At 44.5% G+C, this 9,342-nt stretch overlaps 1 non-coding gene across 1 annotated transcript; it reads right to left on the bottom strand.

Annotated features, from left to right (window-relative positions):
- Nucleotides 1-6,702: 6,702 nt before the first annotated feature.
- Nucleotides 6,703-6,776, bottom strand: TRNAT-AGU. Its single transcript has one exon. It is a non-coding gene; the product is annotated as a tRNA-Thr (tRNA).
- Between the last annotated feature and the right edge of the window lie 2,566 nt (nucleotides 6,777-9,342).

Below are 9,342 nucleotides of genomic sequence, written 5' to 3'. Positions count from 1 at the left end.
GATGGAATAAGTAGAGATCACAGTGAGGATGATGACCGAAGTATAGAATGACTGAGGCAGAGGGCGAGATGGAAGAATAGGAGGTTGTGATCAGAGAGGGGAGTTTCAGAGTTTGAGATTATGAAAATGGTACAGTTGTGGGTGATGGTGAGACCTCAGGACTGCCCACCTCTCTGGGTGGCTGCAATAAAGATGTAGGTCCTTGGGATTGGGAGGGAGGGAGTTAGGAGGCCTGGGGGCTTAAGGGAACATGTTTTCTGAAGTCCTTAAACATGAGGGCAGTGGTAGGGATGGAGAGAAGTCCTAGGAGCCAGCTCCAAACTCCTTGAGAAAGGAGTTAGGGTGAGAAAGGAGCTGGTGAATTATATTAATGAGGATTTGGATTGGGCTAAGCTTGAAAAGTCTTGTTGTCTGGAGGAAGATGGAGGGAGCAAGGAGCATGGCATTCTGCCCCTTGGCTAAGTGTCCTGCAGAGCCCAGGAGAAGGAGCATCCAGTGCTCTTGCAGAGGGTGGGCATGGGTGAGGGGGCTTCTGGAGAGTGTGAGAAGACGGAAAGAGAACAAGAGGAAGAAATCTATAATGGAAGGGAGTTTGTCATCAGAAATGGAGGACAGAGGGTAGGGATGAGCCCTTTGATTTCAATGCTAAGGAACTCTCTGATAAGGAAACTCTCTCCACCATTGGTACCCTCTCTTCACCTTCTAGTCTGAAGGGAGGTGACGACAGCTGATCACAGTGCCTCTAACATAACAGGTGCTTAATAAGTGTTAGTTGACTGACTGGCTAACTAGAGTAGGGCTTCTTAAACTTTTTCCACTCTTGACCCCTTCAGCACTTAAACTGTGGGTCCCCATATGGGGTCATGACCCACAGTTAAAGAAGAGCTGGATTAGAGCACAGAGAGATTAAGTGATTTACCCAGGTCACTCAAACCAGTATGGCTCCAGGGAGGAACTTAAATTCAGGCCTTCCAATAAGTTGGAGAGTGAACCAAGAAGTGGGTGGGATAGTGAAAGGGCCTCTAGTCCATGCCATGTGGGGATCAAGTGAAGAAACTGGAATGTTTAGCTTGGAGAAGACTCAAATGAGAGGAAGGTAGGAGAGGCATGACCGGTGTCTTCAGGGATCATTTGGAGAACAGAGCCAGGAGCCATGGCAAGAAGCTTCGTCATGAGTTTCCTAACAATTTGAGCTGTCTTCGAGTGGAATGGATGGGTTACCCCAGGGGGTAGGGCCTTCATCTTACTAGAGGTGTTTAAGTAGAGATTAGAGGAACACTCATCAGGAATGTCATAGAGATTTCCTTCAGGTCTGGGTTGGGGTAGATGGCACTTCTGAGGTTCCCTTCCTTCTGACTCGGGGATTCTGTGATTTCTGGCCCAGGTAGCATGTGGCTGGGAGAGCCACTCTACTTTTCTGGCCTTGTCTTTGACAGGGGCTGGTGCCACACCTGGGAAGGTTCATGGCTGGGACAGTTGTGTGGCGAAGGAGGCCTCTGGTCCTGGGCAGCACTGAATCACTTCACTTTGCTGTCTCTCTCTGCCTCAGTCCCAGTAAGGGGCTCCAGGCATGAGAGGCGACAGGAGTGTTATGAGGCTTCCTCTTTAGCCAGCTGTTGTTGCAGGAAAGGGGAGGAAATAAACATTTCCACAGTGCCTACTATGTGCCAGTCACTGTGCCAAAGGCTTTACAAATATTACCACATCTGACTGTCACAACAACCCGCAAAGGTAGGTGCTGCTATTGTCCTTCCTTTACTAAGATGCAGTGGTTTGCCCAGGGGTCACACAGCTTGTAAGTGGCTCAGGTGGGATTGAAACTCAGGTTTTCCTATCTCTGGGTCCAGCATTCTACCCACTGCACCACATAGCTGCCTCACATACCATCTACTTGTGCCCTCAGCACTGTTGGAGACCTGATGGCCCTGATTCAGTGGATCGAGAACTGGCCTTGGAGTCAGGTCCCACCCTGGACACATACATGCATGTTCTAAGCATGGAACTTCACCTCTCAATGTCCCAGGCAATCTTTTTTTTAAATTTTTAAATTGTTTATTTTTAGGCAATTGGGGTTAAGTGACTTTCCCAGGGTCACACAGCTAGTAAGAGTCAAGTTTGGTCTGAGGCCGGATTTGAACTCAGGTCCTCCTGACTTCAGGGCTGGTGCTCTATCCACTGCGCTACCTAGCTCTCCCTGTCCCAGGCAATCTTGACACTTTCCATTACAGAGGAGTTTCAAAATCAAAATTGGAAAGGAGTTTTAAGACTGTAAGTGACAGGAGTTTTCACCCATCTGCATTTGTGGAGAGGTTTTTCATGGTGGGAGTTGTCCATGCAGATGAAGTCACAGGTCCAGACCACCCCCAGGTCCAGACATATATGTGTGTGTGTATATATATATATACATGTATATATGTATATATATACATACACACACATGTATATGTATACATATATATACACACATACATATACACACATATACATACATACATATACATCCAGACCAATATGTTATATATACTTGTTTATATATGATAGGTTTAATATTGATATATAAAAATGATATCATATTATATACAATACACATATTACACATACTGCAGAAAATGCACAACGATATAATAATATATTAGTATATATATGTCTGGACCTGTTTATACAACACAGACATGTGTACTGTATGTATATATATGCATACATATGTATGTATATATGTGTATGTGTTGTACATACACACACATACATATATTAGACAGCATGCTGGGGTGAGTGCTGCTTCTAAACAGCCAAACAGGACAGTTGGGCAGGTGCTCCTTGCCCCAGGAAGCTTCCAATCCTTCCCGAGAGGGACCGGGAGCATTGTGTGAGGACAGAGCAAGGAGCAGGTGCCAGAGCAGCTGTGGACCAAACACCTTGGGAGGTAGGGAGAAAAGGGATTAATTCCTTAGACCAATAAGTCTTCGAGTTATTTATTTGGCCCTGTTGTTTAAAAATTTAGAATGACCTCAATTAAAATTAGGGAAAAGTGCTTGACTAATTCCACCACATTGGCTTAAACCAATTAGGATTAGGGTTTCCTTGAAGTCTCTTTGGAGACCCTGGTATTAACACATATGTTCCACCTCAAATGGCCTCCCTCCAATGCCGTATTCTTTGAGTATTCTCGCTGAACATTAGCATTACTGGGTGGGCCAGCAGACAAATCTCTAAGTCTGAAATTCTTGCCTTGACTTTTCTTTGTCTTAGAGCAGCCCACTGAACCTCAGGTTAATTGATCCTGATTTTAGGATATATGGAGGGGGGAGCTCCCAATTGCCCCATCCCATTTGACACAGATAAAACACATCCAGTCAGAACACTGCTGAATTCAATCAATCCAGGAATTCAATTAAATCAGAGGCTTCAACACCTCTATTCAATCGATCAATCAAGTACTTTAGATTATGTGAGAGAAATTCTTGGATGAATTGGGTTTACAGGAGAAGGGTCCAGATTATCTAAGGAAATTTAGTCATGTCCTGTGGGTCCTCTAGAAAACAGAGATTTTAGCAGAGAGGAGAAAGCTAGAAATCATTAGGGGACTGCAAGGGGTCAAGGAGCAGAGCTCTTGGCCCAAGGCTCAGTCTTCTCCCGGCTTCTTACCAGAGGAGAACCTTATGGATTGGACTTTTGGAGTATTTTCCATCATCTTTTTGTCATCCTAACAGCATCCCCATATCAGCTGACAGCAGGAGCCAAGGTGGCCTTCCAAAAAGCCCAGCAGACAAATGTCCCCCGAAGGGCAGTGTCCAGCAGCTGTGAGTCACCCCTCTGCCACATGTGCTCTCTAAGCTCATGTCCATATTTTTTCTGGACTCGTTTGTGGTGAGAATATGCCACGGATTTTTTTTTGAGGAGGGAGGGTAGTGAGGGAATGTTTCATACCAACTGTTCTTACTGTATCACTTTAGTAAATATCTCTTTCTAAAAGCTGCTGAAGGGTGTTTCGTTGATAATCATGATAGGAAACATATGCGCCCGGCAGGACTCCATGAACATTAGAGCACTATTCCCCAATCCCTCAGGGTGACTCTAAGAGCCCTGAGGGTACATTGTAGCCTTCAGGCTGTGTGTGTGTGGGGGTGACTAGTTGGTGCAAGTGGGAGAGTTAGGATACTAACTTCAGATGAGCTTCAAGTGTCTGAGGCTGGATTTGAACTCAGGAACATGAGTCTTCCTGATTCTAAGCCCAGTGGTCTATCCAATGCAGTGCCACCTAGCTGCCCCAAGAGCTACCCATCTATCAAATCCAAATTCTTGGGCCTGCCTTTCAAAGTCCTCTTTGTCAGGTCTCCTTTTTAACTTTTCTAAACTTTCATTATTCTTCAACAACTCATTTCTGTTCCTGGTTAGAGTATTGTGTTCAATTGTGGGTGAGGCCATTTTGGAAGGATGTTGACAAGCCAGAGATCATCGAGGGGAATGGTGGAGGGCCTCAAGATCATGCTCTGTAAGGATGGGTTGAAGGACCTGCACATGTTGAGCCTGGAGGAGACCAAGGGTTGGGAGGAGGCAGGGGTATAATGAGAGCTGTGTGTCTGAAGGTCTGCCATGTGGACAAGGGGTTCATTAGACTTACTCTGGTCCCAAAGAGCAGAATGAGGAGCACCCGGGCGCAAGTTGTTAAGAAGGGGGGGGCGGGGTAGCCCCATAAATCGAGAACAGATGATCTAGTCCAGGGGTGGGGAACCTGTGGCCTCCAGGCCACTTGTGGCCCTCTAGGTCCTCAAGTGCGGCCCTTTGATTAAATCCAAACTTCACTGGACAAATACCCTCAATAAAAGGATTTGTTCTGTAAAACTTGGACTCAGTCAAAAGGCCACACCTAAGGACCCTAGAGGGCCACTGGTGGCTTGGAGGTCACAGGTTCCCCACTCCTGATCAAGTCCAACTCCTTAATTCTTTGGAGAGAGGAGGAAACCAAAGTCCAAGGAAGTTAATTAAATACTTTGCCCAGTGTCACTCAGGAAGTAATGTAAGTAGAAAAGGTGGAATTTGAACTCAAATTCTCAGACTCAACTCTTTCCATTTTACGGGGCTGCTATCGATTGTCCCCTCCCCTGAAATTGCTAGTTTCCCATCTCTGAGCCTTTGCACACCTCATTTTCCCCCACTCTGAAACAGACCATCTGTCATTTCCTGTGGGGGTTGTGCCTTAGGACAAGTTGCTTCCTCTGGGGCTCAGTTTCATTATCTCTAAAATCAGGGGGCTGGTGTAGGTGGCCTCCAAGAGCCTTTGCAGCTGTAAAGTTGGAGGCTTGGGCCCTTTCACTTTTCCCCCAATTCTCTTCCTCCCGGAAGCCTTCCCTTCTGACTCTAGGCATTCTTCTCTCTACTTCCCCATGTGGCTCTTTCACCCTCTTTCTGCCCCCTTTAAGAACCTGAGCGCTTCCAGCCCTCTAATGTCTGTATTAGCACATTCTTTTATCCAGGCCTTTACAGGGCACACAGGAGTCATGTGGTTCTTTTGGCTCAGGGTGATTGCAAAGGGGCTCCAGAATCACACAACCATGAGCTCCCCTAGTCTAGCAGACTGGTAATCACTAAAGAATGGCGAAGAAAGAAGTAGGTGTAAAGAAATCCCCCCCTCCCAATTTCTATTGTGTATTGGATTGTAACCCTTGTTTCCCCTATAGTTGAAAAGTTATGCGATGTAAATGTGGGCTTTGGAAATGCTAATGTAACTATTGACTGACAGGCAGCTACAAGACATCTGTGCGGGCTGGTGCCAGAGGGTGGGGGCTGGGACAAAGGTGGGGGCAGGGACGGTGAGAAAAGGGAAGCTGTTTGGAGATACTGGATTCAGAAAGAGGATTTGAAAGCGTTGAAGGGACTGCAGGGGGCGGCCAGAAAAGAGTTTATTATCTGACTAGAGGCAGTTCTGTTCAAATAAACTAGAGAATGAAGCCAGTGGCCAGTAAGGAAAGGGGGGTGGAGTGGGGATTTACTAAAGAGGTGTGCGGATGGACTGGCGGGGCGGGTGGGCAGGCCCCAGAAATCTGCGCTTTGAGGGCTCTGGAAAGTTTTGACCTGAACCTGAAGAGTCCTTCCTGGAGCCTAGAAAGAAAGGGGTCATGTGCCCCTAGGCCTAGGATGCCTGATCATTGTGTTAAACCCAACAGAGTTTAATTCAATGTATATGATAATCTATATGCTGCTAATTTACCCATCTGTGAAGTTTGTAATCTCATACCCAGAAAGCTGAGGGTAGTGGTAAGAGGCTCGGACATGGGTGTGCCCTTGTTTCCCCGAGTTTGTAGTAACTCATTCATTCATTCACTATCTCCATTCATTCATTCATTCATTCATGAGGCTATTGTAGGGTTCCACTGAGATACTCAGAGTGACTGATATTTATCTAGCTCTTTTACATTTGTCAAGCGCTTTTCACTCTTCATCTCTTTTGAGTCTCATGAAAGTACAGAATTTGGAGTCCAGAGTCCGGGACTCTGCCACTTAACCTTATGTGAGATTAGGCAAGGCAGGGGACCTCTCTGGACTTGTTTTCTTCTTTGTAAAATGAGGGTGTTGCACTAGCTCAAGGCTCTCCAAAGTGGGATGTGCAGCATGATTTATGGGAGTGTAGGAAGAAACGATTAGAATTTTTTTTTTGTACTTTTTTTAATTTAAAAATTTGTGAAATGCTTGCAAAAACAAACAAGGCCCCACTGGGATTCGAACCCAGGCTCTCCTGCTTACTAGGCAGGCGCTTTATACCACTAAGCTATGGGGCCACTTGGGAAACTACGGTAGCATAGGAAATTCCAGACCCTTCTGAACCTCCCCCCTTTGCCTACCTCAGAGTGGGGAGGATACTTTCAAGTCCCTCCTCTGATCCCTATTAATTATATCACTCTGGTTGCGTCACTTAACTTCTCATTGCCCCAGGAAACTCTTAAAAGCTGAAGAGCAAATGCTCTCTGTGATCCCATTTGGGGTTTTCCTGGCAAAGGTGCTGCAGTGGTTTGCCATTTCCTTCTCCAGCTCATTTGACAGATGAGGAAACTGAGGCAAACAGGGTGAAGTGACTTGCCCAGAGTCATGCAGCTAGTAAGTGTCTGAGTCCCAATCTGAATTCTGGAAGAGAAGTCTTTCTGACCCCAGGCCCAGTGCTCTGTCCCTGCACAACCCAGCTGCCCTGCAAACACTATAGGTATATGGTATAGGGAGCTTTCTCACCCAACAGTTTCCTAATCAATGAAATCACAGGCTCCAGTCCTGTCCCTCTGTCCCTGATATTTCATATCCGGATGGATTTGAAGGAGGACTGGGAGGTTCACAGCGCTAAGGAGTTGACAGTGATGCCCTCACTTGTCAGTTTGTTTCCAGTGTGCTGTGACAACAGAATGATACTTTCTTCTCGTCAGGTAAGTGGATTTATGGATTACAGTATTTGGACCAGGGATGTTCTTAGCCTTGTGGTGTCATGGACCCCTTCGGCAGTCTGAAGAAACCCACGGATGAACCCCTTCTTTTTTGTATCAAAAATGTTTAACAGGCAAAGTACAGTTCGTGCACATAGTAGGCACTTTAATTATTATATCTGCCTTATGCTGTCTCCCTCCATTGAAAATTAAAAAACAAAAGAAAACAAAACAACCTCGTAAGAAATTTATGTAGCTGATGAAACCAAATCCCTGCATTGTCCATGTCCAAAAATGATGCTTCTTTCCGCATTTTAACTCCATCACCTCCCTGGCAGGAGTTGAGTGGTGTTATTCACTGTTAATCTTCTGGACTCATGGCTTATCCTTAAATCGACCAGAGGTCTTTAAAATGTTGTTGTCTTTGCAGAAGTTGTTTTCCTAGTTCTGCTCACTTCACTCTGTACTGCACCCCCTTTTCAGAGTGCTTATAAATGCATCCAATAAAATACTGAAGATTACAAAGGAACCCATTATATTGAAATATAGTTATCAAAATATTATTTAAAAAGGAGTTTATGAACCACTGATAACTAACTAACTTTCCTTCACAGGATGGTCTGATAGCTTAGAGTCTTGCAAAGAAATCTAGGACTGAAGAAAATGCCAGAAACAACAGAAACAGCAAGAAAATATTTAAGCCGGTGCTTCCCCTGCTCCCGGTGTGAGCTCTTTGTCAGCCATGGGACAGGGTTAAAAACAATGATACTTTAATCAGATCTGTTAAGAAATTGACCAAAAAATCTGAACTTAGCAAGATCCTTTGAAATAAGGATTTCTATCCCTTCTATCAATGCTAAGCCTCCTCCTAAATGGATATTGTGCTTTGAGATAATAATGAGATATTAACGATAGCATGAAGCTATCACAACAGCAAGACATTTAAAAACGTGGCATCTGGTGTCTGAAATAATGGAGATGTATCATCTATTAACATTCTCCCCTTCATACTCTTCAAAAATTTGTGAACAGAATTTTCTAACCTTCTTTAAAAATCTTTCTAAGCAAAAGGTTTTGGTGGGTTTTGAACTCGTTTGTAAAAAAATATGTATAGATACGCAACACCTTCTGATTTTGAGAACAAGCCACATCAGGGAGGATGGAAATTCATTAGCCAAATTTCAACAAAAAACCTTTTTAAAAAATTCCTTTTTTATTCTGAACTTAAATACCAAACAAAGGAACATTTCCATACACACAGCAGAATGCAAAAAAGAAAATTCTATATGAAACCATGAATCTTCATTTCATACCACTTGATTTTATGCATATATTATATATATTAAATTCTGTGAGTTACTCTAAAAACTTTTCTGCATGTCTGTGCTTCTTTCTGACTGTCCTATTCTCTTCTGTGTATTTTAAAAAATGTTTTCAAATGAACCACTATTGCTAATCCCCTCTTTCCCCATGGCCCCTCCTTCCCCCCTCCCCAATTAACTGAGAGAAAGAAAGGGGGGAAAACCTCTTGTAACAAATAAGCATTGTCAAGCAAAACAATGCACACAGTGGCCATGTCCAAAAATGTCTGGCTCTGCACCTTGTGTCCACCCCTCAGTCAGGAGCTGAGAGGAACATGCCCTATCCCAGGTCCTCCAGATTCATGGCTGGTCAGTAGCTGAGCAGAGTTTTTGGTGGCATTCAGAGTTGTTTCTCTAACATGATCAGTTACCCTCCTGGTTTTGCTTACTTCCATTTCCCTTGGCTTCAGTTCCTATTACCCAGGATTCTCTGAAAGCATCTCTTTGGTCATTTCTTGTGGCACAATAATGTTCCATTATTCCTTATGCCACAATTTGTCCAGCTAGTCTCCAATTAGCAAAAACCTTTGCATAATTAGTGGAGGAGATGTACTGAGGGTAGCCAAAGGGTGATA

This window comes from Vombatus ursinus, unplaced genomic scaffold, assembly GCF_900497805.2.
Source record: "Vombatus ursinus unplaced genomic scaffold, bare-nosed wombat genome assembly UNPS02015152.1, whole genome shotgun sequence".
NCBI classification, from domain to species: domain Eukaryota; kingdom Metazoa; phylum Chordata; class Mammalia; order Diprotodontia; family Vombatidae; genus Vombatus; species Vombatus ursinus.
The sequence above is the reverse complement of the archived record's forward strand: the minus strand, read 5'-3'. Positions and strand labels throughout refer to the sequence as shown.